The 8,113-nt window shown below is 35.3% G+C and overlaps 1 long non-coding RNA gene across 1 annotated transcript; it reads left to right on the forward strand.

Moving 5' to 3' along the window:
- The first annotated feature begins 2,617 nt into the window (after window positions 1-2,617).
- LOC144411837 (uncharacterized) lies at window positions 2,618-5,985 on the forward strand. The gene is made up of 3 exons (XR_013468908.1): window positions 2,618-2,941; window positions 4,946-5,111; window positions 5,846-5,985. It is a non-coding gene; the product is annotated as an uncharacterized LOC144411837 (long non-coding RNA).
- Window positions 5,986-8,113: the final 2,128 nt, after the last annotated feature.

Below are 8,113 nucleotides of genomic sequence, written 5' to 3' on the forward strand. Positions count from 1 at the left end.
CAGTAAATAGCTTTGCTACTCTCGTAGTGGTTCGGTCATCGCGAGTGAGAAATTACCATCATGCTAGTATTGTATGGTACTACTGTCGGGTAAGGTAGCTGCCATCGAGATAGTAATTTTATTTACTATTTTGAGGTAAAAAATATTACTACTGGTGGGTAGGTTTACTGCCGTCAAAAAAGTAGTATTTTTTACAGTTTTATAGTAATTTTTGCTACCATCAATCTCTGTAAATTTACTGAAAATACTGTTCATAATACTACTGATAGGGCCTGTAAATTTTTTTACATGGGCCAGTACTTTTGCTGCCATTTTTTTTCTTAGTAAATTTGGAAAAAAAATTTTAACAGTGTAGCAGTAGCTTTCCTTTTGATATGAATTAAAAGTAACATTTTATTGCTTTGATACGTTCGAAGTAACTCTCCAAAAAACAATAAACTAGGTTATGTTTTGTCACCTTGCTAACCAGGTATATCCGGAATGGTAATGATCCAAAACCAAATTACGTTTCTGCGTCATATTACAAAAATCATGAATTAAGTAGGTAATTTTTGTGCATATTACTCCAACCGATCAATATCAGATGAAAAAAAACATGACAAAAATGAGTGCTCTAGATCAGTGTTTCCCAACCTTTTTACCCTGGCGGACCGGGAAAATTAAATTAAATGTACTCGCGGACCGGCAACAATTGGAATGACCGGAACAGAAAGGAATAACATATATGTGCTTAATATAATGCAATGTCGGACACTCAATATGCTTCTAGACAAGAAAGGCATACTTAAAAATTTGACAACAAATAGCCTCGAAATATGGCAAAGAGGCGGAATTAAAAAATGACATTATTTATAAGCAAAAGCGCAGCCAGGATTCTCAAGAGGGAGGGGGATCAAAATTGAAATCGGAAATTTCCGCGCAACACTATTCGCGATTGAGTAAAAAAACTTTTTTAATGGATAACGAGATTTCTGTTACGTAAAATATTCAATCCATGTCTGATTCGAGCATTTAAAATGTCTTGTCATAATAATTTAATTGTGCTCGTCGTTACTGACGTTTGATTCAAGATGACTATGAGAATTACTTAAATAAAAGATTACTATTCTAAAATACCATAAAATACGTGATAAACTGTCAACTATAAATAAATTGAAATGGTATTTTTGCGATCTTGGGATTTGTCAAACTTTTGTTTCTTCGCACTCGAGATTATTTTTAAGCAAGATATCGCCGTTACAAAAATTCCGAGGTCGACGTTAAATTGTGCAATCTATGACCATTGCGGGCATATTTGAAATGACTTGTTTATTGGGATAATTCTGTTAAACGTAACCTGCGGTTGTGTCACTCACAATAGAAAATCATTACTTCTCAAATAACCACGGCAGTCCGCGGACATAAAATGAGAAACAATGAAACAAAGTTAAGTTAACGAAGTTCTTGTGGACTACTGTATATCCTGAACAACGCTGATATCATAAGATATTAGAAACGAAGTCATATTGCCCACAAAATAACATACATACTACCGGTGCCAGAAGTTTGATAAGATATTTGTGTCCGTCCCGATCAAAATCATAATCGTAATCATGACCTATTGGTGGATTATAACGATTTAGCGAATTCGACAACTTTGAGCCTTTCTTGCAACACTGACTCCACCCTATCGCAGGTCTGCCACTCAGATTCCTTGCAAGATATCATCGTCCAAAAAATAACAAGGTCTGGGCAAAATACGAACGATTGAAATTTATGTTATCGCATGCGGCTCCGTTGGTAGTTTCAGAATGAATAAAAGGTACATAGCGCGCACAATTGTGACTGTGTTTCTATTTCAGTTGCTATGATGAATAACCAAAGAAAACCTAACATATCATCAAATATATATTGTCATTTGCAATGTCTAAAAAAGTGTCTGTCATGTCGTATCGTGAGTCTGCTGAAACAAAACTTATATTGTTATCTTCCGTTTCAAGTTTTAGTTTTAATATTACATAATGCCGCTTTTTAATCAAGAAATTTGAGTTGCGGATTCACCGCCGATTCTTTATTAATTAATTTTAGCATCTCGTCGCCGATGACTATATTAAATTAACATGTTCTTCACATCGAATTCATAATTCCCCACGAGAACAAAAAAGCAATTATCGTTGTCATTGTGGAACAATACACATATATGCCGGAGGAAATTTTTGATTTAGGGAGAATAAACACCGACGTAAAGATGTTTAAGGTATAACGTTTCACGCCCTCGAAAACAGTCGGCGATTGTACCAAAATACAATCGCGCAGTAACCTTTCAAAGTCTTCCAAAAATATCAAAAGGAAAAAGATTCGACCTCTAGTTTATTAATATGTTTGTCGAATGTCAAATTTACAGCCTTAATATATATGATTTATCATTGAAATTTAGATTTATTTATGACTTGTATTAACCATATTAAAAAAGGATTAGCATTTAAATCAAGTAAAGTACTTTTAACATACTCAATAATATTAATCGGAAAGTAACAATTTTAAAATTTGTTTTAGGGCTCCGTGAATAATGGTCAACTTCTTCACGGGCTCCGCAACACCAAAAGTTTGAGAACCCCTGCTCTAGAGGTTGCCTGTTTCCATGTCTGTGTAATAATTACTTGACAATAATTGCCCTTTCTTTTCCAAGCAGGCTGTCCTGACTAATCGCAAGGTCGATGACCCAACCTCTATGAAATTACCAGTACTTAGTGTCATTCAATCAGAAAGTGGATCACTTACTCAGGCATTATTATTTAGGACATTGAAATATTCAACCAATAAGAAAATTTCTGAATTTATAAGTTCTTCAAAATCGAAATCAAAGAGTCTGAAAACTGAATTACCAAAATCGACTGGGGTGGTCACGTTGATCGCCTATTATTTTGGAGAGGACCTAAACCAAATATTTGAGTGTTTCCAGGTATGTTCTATGCTTTTTTTGTGTAAAGTGCTTTTTTTTTGAAAGTTTTCGCATCAAGAGTAATGTAACTTCTGCACAACACTGTTCGTATAAAGTTTTGTGAGCCGACTGCAAATTAATTGGAAACTAACTGCATGATAGTGGTTAACGGAATTTTCCTGCATATTTATTCACTACTCTGCCTATTTTCAGAAAGAAACCACTTTTTCCCAGATATTAGAACAGGGGTGGGCAAATTACGGCCCGCGGGCCGGATCCGGCCCACTTGAGTGTTTCATCCGGCCCACTTATGGCTGCTGAAATTATGACTAGGGTTTTTATGAATTTAAATTTCTGTTGAATATATCGATGTGTTAAAATGACATTTCATTGAAAATATCGATAACGGATCGTAAATACCGTTATTCCCTACGTATGGATATTTCCACCTGGTTATTTCCGTAGGCCAATCAGCAAAAAGTTTTAGAGGACGTCGGCTAACAATTAATATTTTTGCCTAATTTTTGGGGTTGTGCATGGTGTTTGTCGGTTTTTAGTTATGATTCAATAAATTAGTTGTAAATGAACTGGTTTAATTGTTACTAAGTCTTTTGCTGAGCTTCAGTTTAGTTGCAATATTCAAAAAAAAAAATTGAGAGTTTCGTCCATGAAAATCAGTTTGTGAGTGCCAACTCTCCAAAACACTTGCAAAATAAGCATCTGAACTTTTTACAATAGTAAAGTATAGGGAGAATTTGTCTGCGGTCGAGGGTCTGGAAAAGATCCATTCATTAAAAGCACCTGAATATTATGTGCAAAACCATTCATCCGAATTATTTATACCATTCAAGAACTCTAGCACCTGATATATCAGTATTTGGGCCTGCAAATTTTTTTTGCGTTCGTGAATGTCCCAACACATGTTAAATCCGTTTGTCTAGTACTGCGACTCTCAAAGTGGGCGATAATCCCCCTCCCCCTGGAAGTGAAGGAGAGTTAAGACATGGGGCAAAGGGCAACTGCGCATTATTGAGGATAGGGATAAATAAAAATCACCGATTGTTTTCTTCAGCATGACATGGGTTTAAGCCGTGAACATCGGTATTATGTCGGCAAACTATATTATGTCGAATAATCCCTATCTCTTGGTACCGTTGAATTTATCGAATAACTTCATAATGACCTCAATTGTTAGATTGTGCTGTCTTTAATATGAACGTTAGTCTGGCTGTTGAACTACTTTTTCTATAAACTTTCGCTCTGCAGCTGCCGTAATTTGCCATCCTCTGTAATAACGTCCCATTAATCGTTATGTCTACGTATTTACAAATTACAAACCGTTTTTGATAATATTGAGTTTTGTTCCTCCGGCCCAGTAACCAAATCTATTATCCGAATCCGGCCCACTCAGAAAAGTAATTGCCCACCCCTGTATTAGAATATATTCCAAAATCTCCATTTATTGCTTGCATAGGTGAGTGTTAGAGGTGAGCGATGTAATTGTGAATATCAGGAACAATTTCGAAATATGATATGATAGCTGTTTTCCTGTGATTAATTCTGCAACTTTTTCAAAGGCCATTTTGTGTCGCCATATACTTCTCAATTGTGATTATTATAAAATAATATCACCAGCTTCTGTAATGCAACCTGCTTTAACTGTTGTGTCACAGTATGCATTGCTTATAATGCGCATCATAAGCCTCATCAATGTAATAAGTTCTCCCTTCGTTTTATCAGTGTTACGCTTGCTATCAACGGCGAGTGAAAATAAGAACAAATCCATGTCTGCTATGTTAGATATATAGCCAAGGCCAATTTTGAGATGATCGTACTATTATACAATTAATAATTGTGTAATTGCATATTATCAAAAAATCACTAATCGTCCACCTCTAGTAAGTGTATTTGTTATTAGTTGGCTTTAGAAGTTGAGATAATAAGATTAATCAACCTGTCAAGTGACTTTCACTTTATTCATAAGCCTATAGATTCGAAGCTAAAGTTTACAATCTTGTGTTTCAGGTAACACGGTAGCGACTGCTGAGACTTTTTACGTCATCGCTGAACGAGAAGTGGTGTGTTCCTGTAGATCGTTTTTTGAAGCGGTAGCTTTTCAGTTTGATTCGTTCTATGTTTTCAACATAGAATATCCAAAGAAGGTCTTGTTGACGTTTGATTTTATTCATAGGTAAGAAAAAATGTGCTAGTCTACAGTGCTGATATAATTCTTGCTGTTGGCACAATGTGCACGTTGTTGACGAATTACCTGTTACTTCTGTCATGTAGTGTTATTTGATGACATACAATACGAAAAATGGGTTGTGAAATGGAAATATGTGACTGGACTTGCACAAACTCATGGTGTCCATACTCTGGGGACTGGGCCATAAGTAGAGCTGGGAATAATTTAATTAGTTAAACAGTTTTTAGGTGGTTAATGATAGTCATGACTGACTGGCGGTACCACACATGTTTCCTCCTAATCTAATATGTTTTACATCCATATGTGAAAAATGAACTCACAACAATCCTATTTTAGTGAACTTCACTTTCAAACGATGTCACTGTGCTCTCCATTTTGTAGCAGGAAAGTTTTGATATATTTGCAAAAAATCATTACTAATGACAGAAATTAATACAATATTTTTCAATTGCTGCATTTGCAATCGAATGTCAACGAGCGGATGAGCCTATTGCGATTTGAGACAACTGGGGGCTAGGAGGATCCGGAGCTTTCTGGTTTGGCAATTGCATTCCTGGCCCACTGACAGTTTTTTGTTTATCCCTTGGCAAGGCACGATACATTATAAATACCTGACATTTTTACTATTTTTGTCCAGTGTTTGTGTTTTTACTATTTTGGTGGTTTACCAAATTTCATATGTGAAACCTATTCGCCATTTAAGTTCGGCCTTTTTTCAGGTTCTTCGGTGACATAAACCCCAGAGGCACTAAGTCGAAAAAAAGTAAAGGCAAAGACGTTCATGCAAAAGCAATCGGCCTTGCAAGAAGAGTGAATCTATCACAGGCGTTATATGTGCCGTTGTTAGAAATTTAAGTAAACTTTGGTGGTGTTACTGCAGCTTACATAACTTTTGACCAGGGGTGAAAACTCGATCAAATTTTCACATGCCTTTGATTGAGTTTCTTAAGTTCGAGTTCATTACCCTGGTCAGGGGTTTGAGTTCATGTATTTGATAGAGTTTTTCGAAGTTCGAGTTCGCAGCCCTGCTTTTGGCTGATCGATTAATTTGATAAAAAATGATTTAGCTGTGTGTTGGGTGTGAAGTCTGGATAATTTTAAACAAACTCTGCTCCGTGATCTTCTTCAACCACAAAATTTCTGGCTTCCACTCATGACTATCAACTCCCACATTTGCAAATATATGACTCCGTCTCCTGCTCAAGACTCTTTCAAAATATGAATTAAAACTCTTGACTCCCTGATCTTTTAAGATTTGACTGCTGCTATGCTAGCTGCTTTAGTGTAACTTTTTGTCCAGTTTTATCAATTTTAACATTTTCGAATTTGCAACTTCTGCAAACTCTGCTCCTAGCTCATGAGCTTTAAAAATGTCCAGTCAAACTCTATTCATAAGTGTGGATAAACTCCGACTATGATTAACTCTATAGACTCTGCAAGCTTCAAAATTTAGAACTCCCACTCATGCTCCTACCAAAATCCTCAAACTCCCGCTCTTCGACTTCACGCCCCTTGAAATCTTATCTTGAAAATTAATAAATTATCTTGCATAATTAACTTTAGAATTTGTCATCTTTGAAACTCTTGCCATAGCTACAAAATAGGTTGCATGATATTTCCCAAAATTTTCATTTTGAAACATTATAATTAGAGTAAAGTGCAAAAAATCGTGAAATTCTTACAATAGTCTCGTTATTATGTCACGTTTGCCAGCGTCTCATAGCCTGGTATCCAGAAATTTGATTTCAAAATAAGTTTGTCAACTAAACAACCCAATCCTGAAACGTTTTCTTGTTTGACTTTATTTGGATCTATTGAGATAAATAAACAGACCTCGAAATGTATAGACCAGATTTCTAACAAGTGCCGATAGAAACTCAATTTTGATCCATTACATACAGAATTCCTATGTCCTACAAGAACTTGTGCCCTCATTTTATTGCATGGATAGCCTTCAACGTCTCCTAATAAGTGTTTAAATTTGACTGTAGTCCATATATTTTCTGAAATTTCTTTCGAAACTGTTTTACAAGCCTTAAAGGCATTCAGTGTGTATTTATGGTTTTATAAAAATATCAATTGTAATTAAAATGATTTTCGTTTCCAGAATCTCGTTTTTTTTTGTTTTAACTGTAATATTCTGTGTGTTTACTGTTGTGTCGTGCCAGTAAATAGCTTTGCTACTCTCGTAGTGGTTCGGTCATCGCGAGTGAGAAATTACCATCATGCTAGTATTGTATGGTACTACTGTCGGGTAAGGTAGCTGCCATCGAGATAGTAATTTTATTTACTATTTTGAGGTAAAAAATATTACTACTGGTGGGTAGGTTTACTGCCGTCAAAAAAGTAGTATTTTTTACAGTTTTATAGTAATTTTTGCTACCATCAATCTCTGTAAATTTACTGAAAATACTGTTCATAATACTACTGATAGGGCCTGTAAATTTTTTTACATGGGCCAGTACTTTTGCTGCCATTTTTTTTCTTAGTAAATTTGGAAAAAAAATTTTAACAGTGTAGCAGTAGCTTTCCTTTTGATATGAATTAAAAGTAACATTTTATTGCTTTGATACGTTCGAAGTAACTCTCCAAAAAACAATAAACTAGGTTATGTTTTGTCATCTTGCTAACCAGGTATATCCGGAATGGTAATGATCCAAAACCAAATTACGTTTCTGCGTCATATTACAAAAATCATGAATTAAGTAGGTAATTTTTGTGCATATTACTCCAACCGATCAATATCAGATGAAAAAAAACATGACAAAAATGAGTGCTCTAGATCAGTGTTTCCCAACCTTTTTACCCTGGCGGACCGGGAAAATTAAATTAAATGTACTCGCGGACCGGCAACAATTGGAATGACCGGAACAGAAAGGAATAACATATATGTGCTTAATATAATGCAATGTCGGACACTCAATATGCTTCTAGACAAGAAAGGCATACTTGAAAACATTTCACACGAAGAAAAACTATCAAATAAT

Source organism: Styela clava, chromosome 15 (assembly GCF_964204865.1).
Source record: "Styela clava chromosome 15, kaStyClav1.hap1.2, whole genome shotgun sequence".
NCBI classification, from domain to species: domain Eukaryota; kingdom Metazoa; phylum Chordata; class Ascidiacea; order Stolidobranchia; family Styelidae; genus Styela; species Styela clava.